Raw genomic sequence first — 18,154 nt, 5'->3', positions numbered from 1 at the left:
AGAATGATCCTTTCATGTGCTGCTGAATTCAGTTTACTATTTTTTCATTGAGAATTTTTGTGTTTATATTTATCAGGAATGTTGGCCTGGTATATAATATAGTTTTCTATCAATGTCTTTTTCTAGTTTTGGTATCAGGATGATGTGACCTTGTAAAATGAGTCTGGGAGTGTTCCCCCCTTGTTGGGTTTTTTGTTCGCTTTTTGGAATTTTTTTTGGAAAGGCTTGATAAAGACTGGTATTAATTCTTCTTTAAATACTTGGCAACATTGGGGAGGGTAGGTGCTGTGGTGAGTGCTGTGAAGTGTGTAAACCTGACAATTCATAGACCCATACCCTTGGGGCTAATAATTCATTATATGTTAAAAATAAAAAGTAAATAAAAATAAATATTTGGAAAAACTCACCAGTGAAGCGATCTGATCTCATTGGAAGATTTTTTGATACTGATTTTTTGGTACTGGTTCAATCTTCCTAGTTGTAATTGGCCTATTCAGATATTTTATTTACTTTTCATTTAGTCTTGCGAAGCTGTATGTTTCTAAGAATTTTTCATTTCTTCTAGGTTGTTCAGTTTGTTGGTGTATAGTTGTAAGTAGTAGATTCTTATGATCCTTTGACTTTCTCTGTAATCAACTGTAATGTTCCCTTTTTATTTATGATTTTATTTATTTGAGCCTTTTCTCTTTTTTTCTTGGTTAGTCTAGTTAAGGGTTCATCAATTTTATCTTTTCAAAGAACCAACTCTTGGTTTTGTTAATATTTGGTTAATTTGCTTTTCTGTTTTCTATTTCATTTATTTCTACTCTATTCTTAATTAATTCCTTTCTTCTGCTTTGGGATCAATTTGCTTTTCTTTTTCTAGTTCCTTAAGTTATAGAGTTAGCTCTATTTGGTATTGTTCTTGCTTTTTAGTACAGGCATTTAGCTATGACCTTCCCTCTTGGAACTACTTTTGCTGCATTCCACAAGTTCTGGTATATTGTGTTTCCATTTCATTCGTCTCAAGAACAGTTTGTATCTCCCTTTAATTTCTTCTTTGATCAATTAATTATGCAGTAGGGTGTTGTTTACATGTCCAGAGTTTTTCAGTTTCCCTTTTGTTGTTGATTAGTAGTTTTATGCCACCGCAGTCAGAAAAGATAGTTGGTATGATTTCAGCATTGTTTAATTTGCCGACTTTTGTGGCCCAACATATGGCCTGTCCTGGAAAATGTTCCATGTGCACTTGAGAAGAGTGTGTATTGTATTATCATGGGAGAGAATGTTCTGTATATGTCTCATAGGTCTATTTTGTCCATAGCATTGTTCCAGGTTCCCCTCTTTGCTGTTCTTTTGCATCTCCAAGGGCTGCATGAATATCGGCATAGCCCAGAGATATTATAGGTTCAGTTCTAGGCCATAGCAATAAAAGGAATATTTCAATAAAACAAGTCAAGTGAAGTTTTTGGTTTCCTAATACATATAAAAGTTATGTTTATAATATATTGCAATCTATTAAGTGTGCAATAGCAGTATGTTTTTAAAAAACTTACATACCTTAATTAAAAAATACTTTATTACTTAAGAAGGCTAACCATCATCTGAGCTTTCAACAAGTCATAATCTTTTTTGCTTCGGGATGATAATGCATTGATGTTGATGGTTGTTGACTGATCAGGGTGATGGTTGCTGGATGTCACATTGTCTGTGGCAATTTAAAATTAGACAACAGTGAAGTTTGCATTGATTGACTCTTCCTTTCATGAGTGATTTCTCTGTAGCATGCAATGCTGTTTGATCATATTTTACCCACAGTAGAACCTCTTTCAAAATTGGAGTCAATCCTCTCAAACCTGTCCTTGCTTTATCAACTAAGTTTGTGTGATATCTAAATGCTTTATTGTCACTTGAACAATTTCCACAGTATCTTCAACAATAGATGCCATCTCAAGAAACACTTCCTTTGTTCATTCGTAAGAAGCAACTCCTCATCCGTTCAAGTTTTATCTTGAGGGAGCAGCAATTCTGTCACATCTTCAGGCTCCACTTCCAGTTCTAGTTCTGCTGTTTCTGCCACATCTGCAGTTACTTCTTCCACTTAAGTTGTGAACCCCTCAAAGTCATCCACAAGGGTCAAAATCAGCTTCTTCCAAACTTCTGTTCATGTTGATATTTTTACCTCCTCCCATGAATCACATACATTTTTCTTTTTTTTTTTAATGGGAGTCATCTTATTTTATTATTACTAATGTAAGCATTTGATGCCAAAGGGTGAAAGGTAATTTAACCAACTCAGAATGTTTGCAAGTACATGAAATTGCCATTTTATTGTAGTCTTCTATCACTGTAGCTCAAATGCATTTCTCTACAACTACTCCAGCATAACTCCTTTGGAATTATGTCAGTCATCCTTAACATGTGCCTCTGCCAAGTACTCTGAATCTAAAATAAACAAAGTTTTAACGATTAACCTTTAAAAAATTATTTCTTAATAAAGTCATCAGGTGACGGTTGGGACCATGAATTTCCAAGGAAACTTTGTTGAAATGTTTCTTCTAATATGGTAGTTATAAATTAGAATTTTCAAAAAACAAGAGTAGAGAAAAAGTACAAGAAAAGAAGCTTCAGCAGCGTAAGCCTCCCATAGTTCTAAACCTCCGAGAGAAGCAAGGCAAAGTACCTGTCCTACAAATTAAGTGAGTTTCCAGTATTTCCGTGTAGTTGAGCTTTCAGAGACAGACATTCATGACATATCATTTATATATATATATATATAGAATCTTGGCTCTGGTTGTGTTAATATGTCTGAAGAGTTTAATACCCATCCAGGTCCAAAGGTGGAGAAACATATAAAATAGCATGGTAATCAGCCTGAGCAGACTGTAAAAGCACATGCTGGTGGTGCTGGTGCAGCCTGTAGGAAGTTTTCTTCCACAGAGGCCGCATTGAACAGTCCTGCTAAAGAGACCAACACAATAAGGGCAGTCAAAGTAGTAAGAGACAGAAACATTCTTCTCCCCCCACTGATTACCTGCCATTCTGACTTTTTAAAAGTTAAGTGGTATTTTGAAAATTTAGTTTTGCGTATTGTGGGGTTTTTGTTTTTTGTCTTTTTTTTTTTTTTTCCTAGAGAGAAAGAGAGAGCTCTAGCTGTAGAGGAAGAAGGAAAGTGAGAATCTTTTTTTTTTTTTAAGATTTTATTTATTTATTTGACAGAGAGAAATCACAAATAGATGGAGAGGCAGGCAGAGAGAGAGAGAGAAGCAGGCTCCCTGTGGAACAGAGAGCCCGATGCGGGACTCGATCCTAGGACCCCGAGATCATGACCTGAGCCGAAGGCAGTGGCTTAACCCACTGAGCCACCCAGGTGCCCCGGAAAGTGAGAATCTTAAGCAGGCTCCGCACCCAGCATGGAGCCCAACAGGGAACTTGATCTCACAACCTTGAGATCCTGATCCTGAGATATGACTGTGCTGAAATCAAGAGTCAGGTGTCTAATCAAATGAGCTACCCAAATGCCCCTGTTGTTGTTGCTTTTTAAGTATGATCCAGCCCTATTCTGTTTTTTTCTTCTTATTTTAAAGTGTCATCCTGGTTGCCTGAGGTATACTATTAGGGATCCCATCCATAATTGGAGAGGCTATTTTCCAACTCCTCATTCATCAACTCATTTGCCAATGCTTCGCATCTGAGCACTTTCTTGGAGAGCCGGCGCACCAGGAATTTGAGCAGTGCCAGGTCGAAGGCATGGGGCAGGTCCCCCATCCTCTCACTCTCATCTGCCATCCACTGCCACCCCGACGCGTGACGGCACCTATGGGTGGGCAATCACGGAGCGGCACATGTGTGCCCCACAGCGCTGAGGTGGGAGCCAGCGGCACGCTCCATCAGCACGGTCTGGGAGCCTGTAACCTCACCGCCTGGCGCGCTCAGCCAGCCCCAATGCTTCCAACACAGGTATTCTTAATGGCATCTAGAATGATGGAATCCTTTCCAAAATGTTTTCGATTGACTTTGCTCAGATCCATCAGAGGAATCACGATGGCAGCTATAGCCTTACAAAATGTATTTCTTAAATAATAAGACCCGAAATTTGAAATTTCCCCTTGATCCATGGGCTGCACAATGAATGTTGTGTCAGCAGGCATGAAAAGAACATTAATCTCATTGTACATCGCCATCACGGCTCTTGGGTGACCAATTGCATTGTCAATGAGTGGTAATATTTTGAAAGGAATCTTTTTCTCTGAGTAGTGGGTCTCAATGGTGGGCTTAAGATATTCAGGAAACCAAATGGTAAACAGATGTGCTGTCACCCAGGCTTTGTTGTTTCCTGTAAAGCACAGGCAGGGTAGATTTATCATAATTCTTAAGGACCTTTGGATTTTCTGAATGGTCAATGAGCACTGACTTCCGCTGAAAGTCGCCGACTACTTTAGCCCCTAACAAGAGAGCCAATCTGTCCTTTGAGGCTTTGAAGCCAGGCGTTGACTTCTCTCTAGCTATGAAAGTCCTAGATGGCATCTTCCTCCAAGAATAGGCTGTTTCACCCACATTGAAAATCTGTTGTTCAGTGTCGCTGCCTTTGTTCCTCATCTCACCTCGGCTACGTCTTCTGGAGAACTTGCTGCAGCTTCTATATCCGCACTTGCTGCCTCACCTTGCACTTTTAGGTTAAGGACATGGCTTCTTCCTTTAAACCTCATGAACCAACCTCTGCTGGCTTCACACTTTCCTTCTGCAGCTTCCTCACCTCTCTCCGCCTGCATACAGTTAAAGAAAGTTGGTGCCTTGCTCTGGATTAGGCTTTGTCTTGAGAGAATATTGCGGCTGCTTTGATCTTCCATCCAGACCACTAAAACTTTCTGCACATCAGCAACAAGGCAGTTTCACTTTCTTATCATTCATGTGTTCACTCGAGTAGCACTTTTAATTGCCTTCAAGAATTTTCCCTTTGCATCCGCAACTTAAGGGTTGTGCATAAGAGGCCCAGCTTTTGGCCTGTCTTGGCTTTTGATGTGCCTTCCTCACTAAGCTTAATCATTTCTAGCTGGAGATGTGTGACTCTTCCTTCTACTTGAACACTTACAGGGCATTGTAGGATTATTAATTAATTTCAATATTGTGTCTCAGGGAATAGGGAAGCCCAAGGGTGGGAGAGAGAGAGGGAGAAGGAGGGAATGGCTGTACAGTGGAGTAGTCAGAACACAGAGTATGTATTAAGTTTGCCGTCTCATACGGGCATGGTTTGTGGTGCCCCAAAACAACTATAATAGTAACATCAAAGATCCCTGATCACAGATCACCACAAAAAGTATAATTATGAAAATATTTGCAATATTACAAGAATCATCAAAATGTGAAGCAGATACCATTGGGAAAATGGTGCCAATAGACTTGCTTAACACAGAGTGGCCACAGCCTATGATTCCTTAAAAGCAAAACAAACAAACAAACAAAAAGCAGTATCTGCAAAGTACAATAAAGCCAGGTATGCCTTTATGCGACCTGGGGGAACTGAGGCTGAGAAACAAGGAGAAGTCTGGCAGAGGTGGTCATAGTGATGATCCTTAGAGGACGTCTAAACCCTGCTTGTAGAAAAGCCAAAGTCACAAGGGAGAAAATAGTGCAAAGGAGAAGGTACAGAACATGAAGATGCTGAGTGAAGACTGAGTTAACGCAGAAGAATTGGATAGCAATGTGGCTCGTAAGCCCAACCTGTTTATGGTTGTCAGGAAGCTTGGCCAAGGAGAAAAGTAAGCCTGAAATCTACTGCCTGATCCTCTTGCCCAGCAGTTTGCTTCCAACATGAAGGGACACCTTTTTCTTTTTAGTATATAGATTCCTTCTGGGCTAGTAATGGGCCTGGACAGAATAAGGTCTGAATCCTGCTTGATTGTTGGACCATATGCTCTGATACCTAACTACCCTAAGCCTAAGTCTCTTAACCTGCCAAATAGGATAATGATAGTGCCTACCTGGGCTTATTCTGCAGTTTAATAGAATTGGCAAGCTTGAGAATGTTTACCACAATGATTAGAATGTAGCTACAAATAAATAATTATCACTACCACAAACACCCTAAATCAGCAACATGTACTGTCTATACAGAGCTATTGAGGACTCATGGAAACGACCTTGAAGGCAAACCTAACTTTCCTTCATAAAGATCAGGTGTCACCAAACTTTACTATGAAGTGCCAAAAAATAAATAGTTAAGGCTCTGTGGGCCATAATGTCTCTTTCACATAGTCTTTTATTTTCTTTTAAAACAATACTTTAAGAGTGGGGGAAACAAATTCTTAGCTGTGTGCTATACAAAATGATTTGCAGACTCGATTTGACCCATGAGCTATAGTTTAATGACTTCTGATAAGGATAAAATGTGAGAAAGGACAGAGGTCTATGAGGTTGGAAATTTGGTGTACATGTGATTTTAACATGGATCCAGGCAAGAGATAGAACTCATCAGTTACTTGACCTAAGACTTCAGACCAGCCCCTGTAGTTGGTTGAAGCACAGACTTTCAGCTGTCCGTTTGGCTCAAGATCAAATGCCCGGCACATCACAGCGGTCAGCATGTTATATGTGCTAAACAAATACTTTTAAGGGAATGGACTGAAAGGATTTAAAGTTTTCTGAGCTGGGTTTCTTCATCTGTAAAATGGAGACCACAGTGTTGTCAGAAATAAATGAGATACTTCATAAAATATATGCATCACAGCATCACTTCCGCCTGTGAATGTGTGCTTAACTATCATTTCAAATTAGTGTATCAGTAGTTCCATTTGATGGGAAATAAAAAATTAAAAGTTCTAAGGATAGGTTGACTGAAAGTAGAGAAACAGGAGTCTCATCCATCAGGAAAAGTCTGGTTTTTTCAGAATGATGATTCTTCTTCTTTTTGAAAAACAAACAAATGAACAACCACAACAACAAAAAACAAGACCTTATGAAAAGGCTACCACATTCTACCTCTGACATTGAGTGAGGAGATGGGTAAACTCCCATGACCCTTGTCCTTGTCCATCTTCCTGGGCACACTGCAAGATTAAAATCATGGGTAATTATAACCCAGGTGAGTTTCATTAGGATGGAATGTAGGAGGATGGAGATTACAAATGAAATAGATTTCACTAAGGAATGGGATATATTTGGACATCAGGCAATTGACATAGTGACATACCTCCTTCTTATACCTGCAGAAAAATAAATGGTGGTAACAAAACCATGATGATATCTGAACTATAAAACAAGCAGTCAGCTGACACTTTAAGGAAGGAGTAAATCTTTTCAAAAGTTTCAGAGTATAGGTAATGAAGAGTAGGTAATGAAGAGTTTCCCTTGAAGAAACAATACTTACAGTCCAAGTTTGTCACTCTATGTCTTAGTGACCTACCTCATCAGCAAAATGGAACAATTGGACCTAACCTAGCTAGTGGCATAGATTTTTTTTTTCAAATTACTTCCAAGTGAGTATCAATGAATCTCTGATATTTTAAGACACCAAATAATAAAGGTAAATGAAAAACAAATTTGAGAATATGTAGATAGTTTGGAAGGTGATTTTTAATAATTGAGATATTTTTATCCTCTATTTTTGAAATAAGGCTCAGAACTCAGCTGGAATTACAAGTCTCATCAGATACTTTGAACTTGATACAATTTAAATAGGCTTGTTTGGGCCAGGTACAGAACGTTATGCATTTCCCAGGTTCAGCCAGTCAGCCTGCTGGATTGACTGGTGATGTCTTGATTGGGTATGATTCCCCTTGACTCATTTCTCTGTTGTTGGTAATTAAAAGCTGTCTAGTTTTATTCTCATTTAATCATAAGTGAAAGGGTAATGTCTGCCAGACTTTTCCCATTCGTTCGGTGTTTGCAACACAGCAGAGCCTTGAGATCATTATGAATTTTAAGCTGAAGACTCTTATAACTGAGTATCAATGCAGATGGTGTATTGGTGTTTTGCATCTGGGAGCTGATAATCAATCTCCAAGCTAATTGGAATACAATTCCCCAGTGCACATGGATAAATTGCCATAGATGACCTTATCCTCTCATTCCAGCTTTGAAAAACAGATACTTCTGTGAGTAGGCAGAAAACATTGTCTATCAACTAAAGTTCCCACAGGTCTCTGGGACTAGTACAAATTCCTAATTTTATGCTGGCAGGAGAACTCTTATTGAAGAAGCAGAATTCAAAATGATAGTTGGCCTCTCTCTAGTCTCAGTATGTTTTGTTCTGGTTCTTGGAGCTTTTCCTTCATTATGGTTTTAATCATCTTGATCAGCATTATTATAATCACAAAATGTCAGCCTAAGAAAACGATAATCTCATCGTCATTATGTTTCAATGTCACCTTTGTCAACTTGTGCTTAGCTATCATTTCAAATTACTGTATCAATGCTGTAATTAGATATAATTTGTGATATGACCAGCATTCACAGGTGAGTGGTTTTTCAAAAGATCCCACACCAACTGAAATAGTTTATTATTATAGGTCTTTTCTTTCAGAACCAAATATGTTTAATGTAGGCTTTCACTTGAGAAATATTCCAAATCAAAATGTTACATTTTATGAATACAACATGACTTAATATTTATGACTTGAATATTACAGACTATGTGTGTGAAATTGGAAGCACTGAAACCTCTATCCTGTTCTCTACAGTTTTTTTTTGTTGTTGTTGTTGTTTTTCTTTTCTTTTCTTTTAACGAGGATGGCATAAGGAGGTTTCTTAGGATTGTCCTCATGCATGCAATTAATGAAATTCAAATGTCTCTCCTTTACTAGTCAAATTCCTTATTGAAATTGACCATTCTATAATGATTTTTATTATTTCATTGCACATAATCATAGGTTTAAGATATTTTCCATTCTATTAAGTTTTCTTTTAAACCAAGATGAGATTAGGGTGTAAGAGAGGAAGAGAGGTGATGATTTGGAGAAAGATTTTCTACCTTCCCTTATGGGAAGAAGTAGTCTAGGTTAAACAGTAGGACTGGTTGATTGAGCATAAAAGTAATTCATGAAATATGACATCTCTTTAACATTGAGGGAAAAAATGCTTTCCTTCATTGAGTGCTTTCTCCCATATGCAAAATATTGACACATCCCTATTATATCAAACAAAAGCCTTCGTTCAGAGAGATAATTTTATAGAGTGGCTGCTATCATGTGATCTTATTAATATTTATGAAATATGATAATAATATGGAAAAGGGGGAACTGGAATACAGCCCTATCTTCCTAGACCCTATTCATTTCAGCTTCAAAATGTTTTTTCATTTCACACATCAGACACTAATTAGCAAATATCTAATTAGTGTTAGAAGATTAATCGCTCATGGGAGTTGTTGAGGCTTTGAGCTTTCATGCATGCAAAAGCAGTACCACTTTAGGTGCATTTGTTAAGGTACAGTAACTTTAAATGACACAACTTTTATTTTTCTTGGAAAAAATTTCAAATTACAGCAATGGAGTAAATTTAGACTCAAGTAAAAGGAGAGCAAGGAATACACAATTGAAAAGATAAAAAATGAGGGCACTGAGAACCACACTTTCAATCCAAGCACCACATGTTAGGCAAGCGTGTACTCCATTTTAGGCACTCTGAGGAGGTCCTCCCAGGAGTCAGAGAATGAAAAACTGTAGCCCCTGACTTCCAGATTCTTAGGGAATTGAGGAAAGGATTTGCAGACCAAGGCCCCTGGGCCAAATTTAGTTACTCAATTAGTTTTATGTGGCCGTAAACTAAAAATGGTTTTTACAGGGATGCCTGGGTGGCTCAGTGGGTTAAGCCTCTGCCTTTGGTTCAAGTCATGATCTCAGAGTGCTGGGATCAATCCCTACATCAGGCTCTCTGCTCAGCAGAGCCTGCTTCCCCCCTCTCTCTCTGCCTGCTGCTCTGCCTACTTGTGATCTCTCGCTCTCTGTCAAATAAATAAACATTTTAAAAAATGATTTTACATTTTTAAGTTATTGAAAAAAAAATGAAAGAAAGATATTGCATGACATACGAAAATTAAATGAAATTCAAATTTCAATGACCATTAAAAATAAGTTTCATTGGAATATAGTCATGTTTACTCACGTATGCAGTGTCTGGCTGCTTTCACCCACAACAGCAGAGTTCAGTAATTGCAACAGAGACCATATGGCCCTCAGAGACTAAAAATATTTACTCTCTGCCCCTTTGCAGAAAAAAAAAAAAAAATGAGCCCGCCCAGAACTAAGAGCTAAATTTTAGATATAATAGAGTCATTTTTAGAGTCAAGTAAATTAACACTACTTTTGTAATTTGTTAGCTTGGGTGACTTTGGGTAGGGGATTTTAAATTTTTAACCCTCAGTTTATAATACAGGAATTATGAATCTCTTAAAAAATGTATGAAAACTGAGGCTTTGAAGAATTAAATAGGATTACTTAAATAAAGTTTCCCACTTGGTACTTGACTCATGGTAGATAATCCATAAAGTTTACTCCCCTGGCCCCCATTGCCTCTGATATAAAAAACAAAGCTAGATTTCTCTGTCAGTCCTCCTCACCCTCCTTAAGAAGGTTTCTAAATGGAAGGGTGAATGGCCCAGGAGGGGAGCAGTACTGTTTTTCACCCACTTATGAGTAAGATGGAAAAGGGGATAGATACTAAACTAAAATGATTTCACTGGAGATTTTCTGCTCCAATATTGTGGTACATTATCCCCATCTTGTCCCTAAATGCCCTCAAACTTCAATTCCCGCTTCTAATAAAACCTGAAGGAAGGAAGTAGCCTGGAAAAATTCATTGTTAATGTAAGTTCCAATGATGTTGTTCTTATTTTTTTACTCATAAAAATCTCTGTTTATACCAAATTCCTATTTACAATTCATGGCTGTCAGATCTTTCATTTAAGTATACACATATTAAATTTATTGACTGTATCCTGTGGAGTTAATGATGGGTAACTCATTAAATGCCACAGGGAGCCTATCTTTTATAACTAAGACTCCCCGCCCTCCCCCCCTGAGGGTGAGGTGTTTTGGGGGAGGAGGATTTGGGGTAAATTGAAAACTTTAGAAATTACTCTCTAAACTGAAAAAAAATCTCTGTGTTTTAGAGCAGCAGGAATTTTAATAACACACACACACACAGTCATCAAAGTTTAGTTATGTAAATAGTAAGATTGGCTTTTAGAATCAATATATCTACATTGAAATCTGACCATAATTCAAATTGATTAATATGTTCTTGTGAAACAAGACTGCAGAGTACTAAAGGCATTTCAAGTGAAGTTTAAACTGAGGATATAATGGCTTCCCTTTCATCTCTCTGAAGGTTGTGGACAACATTAATACATTTTCTCTGAAACCCTGTGCATTAGCAAGATATTTTGAAATTATATTGATTTTAGATGACTGATATATAAGTCAATAATTTGAGGAATAGGATCAGACTCACATATACCATATAATCACTTGCCAAGATATAGAAATAGGAATTACTTTTGATGATTGCTATACTGGGGAGAGGGGAGAGGAAAAGCTGGCGTTCTGGAATAACCCCACATTACTCACAGGTTGTTCTGTGTACTCGATGTGCCCACTCAGTCTTGAGGTGCTCTGGAAACGGGACAAGTTTTCTTTAGGGAGAGTGAGAGCAGGGGGCTTGAGGTAGGGTGGGATGGCGCAGCAGTAGTGAGCCAGTGAGCCAGAGCCCTTAAACTTTCTCAGCAGAGGGTATTTTACACCATTTCTTAAAAGCCAAGGAGAGAAGGAAGAAGGAAAGTGATTATAACTGTAAATAGAAGAAAGAAGTCGTAAAGAGTGCTCTTTATATCGAAGAGAAGGTGTTCCCAACCAAGCAGGTGATTTAACACATTTTTCAAGAGCCTTTCCATATATGAACTCTGTGAAGGTTTGTAAACATTGTCTGGGCCCCCAGGAACTTACCATCAGGTCTTTCCTTAGCGTCTGTAGACCTCTAAACCATTTCAGTAAGAACCACCAAGAATGAGGGTAGTTATTTTGAAAAATGCATATTACTGGGTCCTTGTTTGCCTCCACGGAATCTCTGAGGGGTCAATCTCTGCAATCTGAATGTCAGTGAGCTTCTCAGAGGATACTGAGGATACTCAGAGGATACTTAACATTTGGGGAAAATGTCTCTGGGTCATTGTCAAACAGGATAAAAGTAGTTAATTCTTCTGTTTTGCATTTTCTTTATCTATTTCCTACATACATGAAGCCATCTCTCTTGTTTTGTTTCCAGCCAAGCAAGAACTTCATCCCTGCCTCTCATTATATTCTCTGGTTTCCTTTCTGTTAACCATAAATGGCTTTGCAGTCAAAACTTAAAAGATGTTATAAAACCAGTAGTAAGTGAGGAGTCAGCCATATAAAATGCCAGAAAAACTTGGTGTCGCAGTTATTTCTTGCTGTGCACCAAACCACCCCATAACTCAGGAGCAGGTGGGTCAACTGAGTAGATCTTCTGCTGAACTTACCTGGGGTCAGTCACATGATTGACCTCAGGGCCTAAGTGGAGGCTGGTCGATCTGGGGCAGTGATTTTCAAAGTGTGGTCGCTGGACCAGCACCATTAGCGTCGCCTGGGCAGTCATCAGAAGTGAACATCCTCAGACACAATCCCAGGACTACTGAGTCAAAAACTAGGAGTGGGTTTCAGCAATCTGTCTTAATAAATCGTCTAGATGATTCCAAAGCACACTCAAGATTAAGAACTCTTATATAGGGAACATAAGATAAGAGGGACTGTTTCTGTTCCAAGTGGACTCATCCTCCCACGGGATGGCCTGAGCTTCCATAAGTGGTTGTCACCACGTTCCAGAAGGACAAAAACAGAAGCTGAAATGCCTTTTGAGGCCTAGACACAGAAATTGTCCAGTGTCATTTGTGATATATTCTATCAGGTAAAGCAGACTACAAAGCCAGCCCAAATTCAAGGGAAAGGAAAATTAACTCCACTTACTCTTAAGAGGAATAACAAAATCACAAGGCAAAGAGTTATGGATACAGAAGCAGGAATATCTGTTTTGGCCATCTTTGCATACAATCTACCATATTAAGTAACAATTTAATAGACCTAATACCATATTGTCAACAAGATTCCCCAACACTGTCCTAAAGGATTTTTTTTTCTTCTGTGCAAAATATAATGTCAATTGTGTAAGTTTCATTGGGTGGACATAACAAAATAACTGGATGGCTTAAAAAACAGAAATTTAGTTTTTCACAATTCTGGAATCTAGAAGTCCAACGTCAAGGTGTCAATAGTACCGTGTTCCCTCTGAAACCTGTCGCGAGGAATCCTTCCTTGCCTCTCTAGCTTCTGGTGGTTTGCTGACAATGCTCACTTCAAGGACATGCTCCCAGATATCATTTGTATAGTTGACTATGTTTTATGATTTTTGAATCAAGGAATAACTCTACTAAGAAGAGGAGTAGAGTTCAAAGAGCTTAATTCACCTCTTAATTTACTACATGGTTGTATATATTTGGCCCTTTAGCATATATAGATACATCAGTGTTTCGTGATTTAGTGATCTTGACATAGAGCCCAGAAGAGAACGCCAGCACAAAACGGGATACTTATGTATGTTATGATGGAGAAGCCACAGAAGATAGTATCTTCCTGAGCTGTGCATTTTAAAGTATCCGAGTACATAGCATGAAAATTAGTGATACCATTTAGAATAATAATACCAGGGGCATATTTAAAATATCATGTTATGGCTTGGAGATATTGATAGCTGCAATGGAATATATGTAGTGGCAATTGTGTAAAAGGACGGTTTTATATCATCGTCCCTGGCACTGTTCAGAGATGGTTTTATTCTATTATCTTTGTATAATGAGACTTTGGATTTTAGAACATGCAAACCTGTCTAACCATGTGTATTTATATATAAAATACATATATATATAACATATAAATATGCATATCTGTATCTATGTATTAATTCATTCACTTATTTATTTATCTGCCAGTCATCCTTTCATTAAACAAATGTAGACTGAATGCCTACTGGGGAATCAGAAATAATGAAATAATAATGAAATATTGTTTTGCCCTCACCTCCTGAAGCAGATATTAGAGAGGGAGATATAAAATTTAAAAAACATAATAAATATGAAACATAAAATACAATTCAGGCAGCCAAATGTGGTATGAAGGAATGTACATGTAATCGGGTGATAAAATTAACATTTATTCTAATAATTTAAGGTGTATTTAAAAGCATATTTTATAAAGTTCTGTCCTTCAATATAATAACATCTAAATATCTAGTCTGTCATAACCAAGAATGATATAGTCTTTGTTCAGTGCCCCTTGCAAGTTATTGGAGATATTTTCTAACTGTTGCTGATGGACTTTAACAATTAAGCTGGTTGGGACAGTTGACATGTGTGAAGAGCACGGATTTGCATCCTAAGAAACCTGCGTTTGATCTGAGGCTTGGCAGCGTGGTTATTTACTGTCTCTGTCTATAGTGTAAGTGCCTTCATTAACTGAAGATAGTGCCTGATTCTTAGGTTGTCCTAAAGCTTACATGAGATGACATAGATGACACTGCCAGCCATGATCTTCAGCAAGTAAGTGCTTAACATATACTTTTACGTGTGTTTCATTTTCCTCTATAACTTCATTCAAACAATTTGGTCTTCTTGATAATCTTTGAAAATGGCCACTGAAAAATAGTCTTATGAGGTCAGATCAAAGATCCCCTTCTCAAAGGATATCATTCAAGCACTTGGTATACCATGAAAGTCCAACATTGAAAACATGGTCTTGTTGGATAAACAAATTTCCTAAAAGAGTTAATTGCTCTTCTACCCAGATAAAGAAAACAACCATAGTTCATTTTTACATCTTCAAAAATGTATGATTTTCCAATGATGCATTATATGTCAAATACAATAAAAGGGCATTAACAAAAACCACTTACACTAAAATCTGATTCATACTTTCACATAATATTTATGGTTTTCTACTTTTATGGGTGCATCCAAAATTTGTGAATCTTTAAAAATCCCTCTTTAAATACCCTGCATTAAGACTGTATTTTATCTTCCTGGTTTGGGTACAATAATCTTAATTGTATCTGCTGGACATCCTGCGGGACAGGGCTCCCTTTTGTACCCTCCATGTGTAAATTATGACCACACTTGTAGTCTTGATAGGTCATACATGCCAACAACACCAATAGTCTTGGTAGTGAACAACTTGGTACTGTCATGTAGGATGCATCTCCAAGTATAATAATAATTATTTGCAATGATATAAGCTTTAGAAAAAAGTTACTTGATACCAAATATTAAGTTGTTCATTCAATGTTCAGAACAATTCCATGAGTTAGCAAGTGTTATCAGCATTTTACAGATGAGCAGTATAAGACCATAAGAAATTCAGTAGCTTACTCAAATACATAGGTAAGAAAGTGGGGAAACAGAGACCTGAACCCCATTATTCTTCTTCCAGCATCTTTTTGGCTTCATCAGCTTGTAGTATGGACTACCTGATGGAGAACACATGGGGCTAAGTGATTCATGTCACTTGCTGTAGAGCTAGACCTGAATGTTCTCTATTTTTTTTTTTTTTTAATTCAGAACCTACTGCCTGGCTTTTTAAATTCTTCTATTGTGTGTCTTCTGGAATTATCTCCTCTAAATATCATGATCTGCCCAGGAACCATCCAGTGTGAACTTTATACTGCTCAAGTTTCAATCCCTGGCCTAAAAGGAAATCTTTATTCAAGAAATGGATCCTGGTGCCTCTGTTAGCTCAGAGCTCCCCTAGATGACTAACACTAAGTCTTTGCTAACTGCTGAACTGAACAGTTAAGTGACAGAAGGTTGCACAGAAGGTAAATATTCTCTGAGATGTAAGCCTAAATTAGGAAGGAACGGGTAGGATTGATCATGAATGGGTGCCTACATTTGATAGTCTCATGATTAAGGTGTCCTCCAGAGAGGTGTTGGCAGGGACTCCAGTTTAAAAAGGGAGGGGTCGCTTTTGGAGGCAGAAGTAATGACAACTAAGCATCTGATATTCCATGGTCCCTTGGCTTTCTTCCACACTCAAAGACTGAACTAATCTCTCTGTCAACTCCAGTGTGGTAATTTACAACTTAACACCCTTAGGCCATATTTCTATCCCCTTCCCCATAATTGACACCTCAATCATCATGCTGGCCTCCTCTCCTGGGTAATCTGGGTATAGAGGCTCCACTTATCTCACCTTCAAAGAGGCAGTCACATCAACTGCACTTGATCCATTCGTATCGTGTCAGTCCAAAGCACGGGGTCATCTGAACGGGACTTACCCTTGAGATCCACTTATTTTGGTAGACCAGCATCTGTCTGGCGGTGGGCTCCAAATTGGAGTATTTGCTCTTCAGGATCTGTGAGAGGCAGTGGCATAAGGAGGAAGAATGGTTTTGATAATATAAATGCTTCTCAGCCACATATAATTTTTGGAAGTATTTTGAAGTACTTATCTTAGATTTATTTTTCTTTTTTATTGTAAAGATTCATGCCAAAGTACATAAACCATGTTGGCTATGAATGTGGAGCCACACAATAAATTGTAGAGCAATCAGGGACTTCAAAATTTATATAATTTAACCTTCTCTTTACAGGTGTGTAAACTGAGGCCTGGAGAGGTATATGCCTAGTTCAAGGTCACATGGCTAACTGATTGTAGTTTCTTATAGCATTCCCTAAGACCCAAAGATGTGGAAATATGCACTAAACTCGTTTTCTCTTTACACTTTTAATTACTTCTATTTCTCTGTTTTATCATATCCCAACATATTCTTCAATCCTTCCAATTAAAGGGATGAGGGGAAAGGTGGAGACAAGGATAGGAGCAAGAATACATTAGCATATATTAAGATAATTTACACCAAATCAAAAACTTACATTCAATTCATCAGGGCACTTTCCCAGAGCAAATCACAGAATTTTCCCCTAAGTAATTATAAAACAGGTTAAAGGAATAAGGACTCTGGTCATTCATCGATTCCTGATTTTTATTCCCAGACTTATCACTCCCCTGGATGAGAGGTTTGAGAGAAAAGATACATTTGTAAAATGACTAGAATAATTTTACCCACCTCAGGGATTCGGTGAGTGTTTAATACCATAAAGGGCTCGGAGATAGTCAGATGAAAGGTGCTTTAGAAGGCAGACATGATTACTGGATTAGAATTTCAGAGAGTGAGAAAGGAATCTTTTGTGTTGACAGGTTTTTTTCTTATTCTTTTTGCAGTCCTATAGTGGTTTAAATTTTTTTTCTTACCAATTTTTTTCAATTTCAGATCATGTCCTTGACTTGGTACAGCTCTCATGAGAGGGAATGCATGTTGGTGGAAACTGTCTACCTCCTTTTTGGTAATTTTTTTTTTCCAATATGCATGTTAGCCCCTTTGAATGTGCAGGGCTAATTTTCCTCATTTCCCATGGTTGTGATGTTTACAAAGTAAAATAGAATTACCTGGGGACGGTGTTCTCTAACTCCGTATTTATTATGTGTCCCAGAGGCACACATGCACGCACATGTGCACACATAGAAGCACACACCTCCTGTATTGAATTGTTTGGAGACCAGCCCAATTTTGTTTCATTCTCCAAAGGCTGCCATCATATCATTAATCTCTCTCAGCCCTTAAAAATGGCCTTTTGCCATATTCTGTCAGAAAACAAGACATAGACCATTTACTTTAAATACCTAAAAATAAAAATGCTGAATCAAATGGTCTCTCTCACACTCACACACACAAGCTATCTAATGTATTTTCGATCGTTCAACGTATCTGTGCATTGGGTAGGGAGGAGCAATAGAATTTGCAGTTTATTGAGAGTGAAATGTTTTATTACATCGGTTGTAAAATGTTCTTTGCTATTAAAGTAAGGAGTGCTAATTAATAATCCTGCAGAATTGTAGAGCCGCCTTTGAACTGCAAAAATAAATTCTTAATCCTTTGTAGTGGAATTCTCCTCTTCCTTTCTCTCTCCCTCCCTCCTTTTATGCCTTCCACTCTCCTTTCTAGAAATATTTATCACAACAGGAACTGTGCAAGGGCCTGTGTTTATAGTGGTATTTGAATTCAGCCGATCATATTAGAATAACCTTATGGATTCTACCAAGGAATGAGTATCAACCTA

At 37.9% G+C, this 18,154-nt stretch overlaps 1 protein-coding gene and 1 pseudogene across 6 annotated transcripts in view; one reads left to right on the top strand and one right to left on the bottom strand.

The window, feature by feature from the left end:
- Positions 1-18,154, top strand: part of TENM2 (teneurin transmembrane protein 2) — a 1,132,942-nt gene that overhangs the window by 427,186 nt on the left and 687,602 nt on the right. The gene's annotated exons all lie outside the window — the stretch shown is intronic.
- LOC122896594 lies at positions 2,736-3,059 on the bottom strand (annotated as a pseudogene).

Source organism: Neovison vison, chromosome 1 (genome assembly GCF_020171115.1).
Source record: "Neovison vison isolate M4711 chromosome 1, ASM_NN_V1, whole genome shotgun sequence".
Lineage (NCBI taxonomy): Eukaryota > Metazoa > Chordata > Mammalia > Carnivora > Mustelidae > Neogale > Neogale vison.
This window is presented reverse-complemented; position numbering and strand designations above follow the sequence as displayed.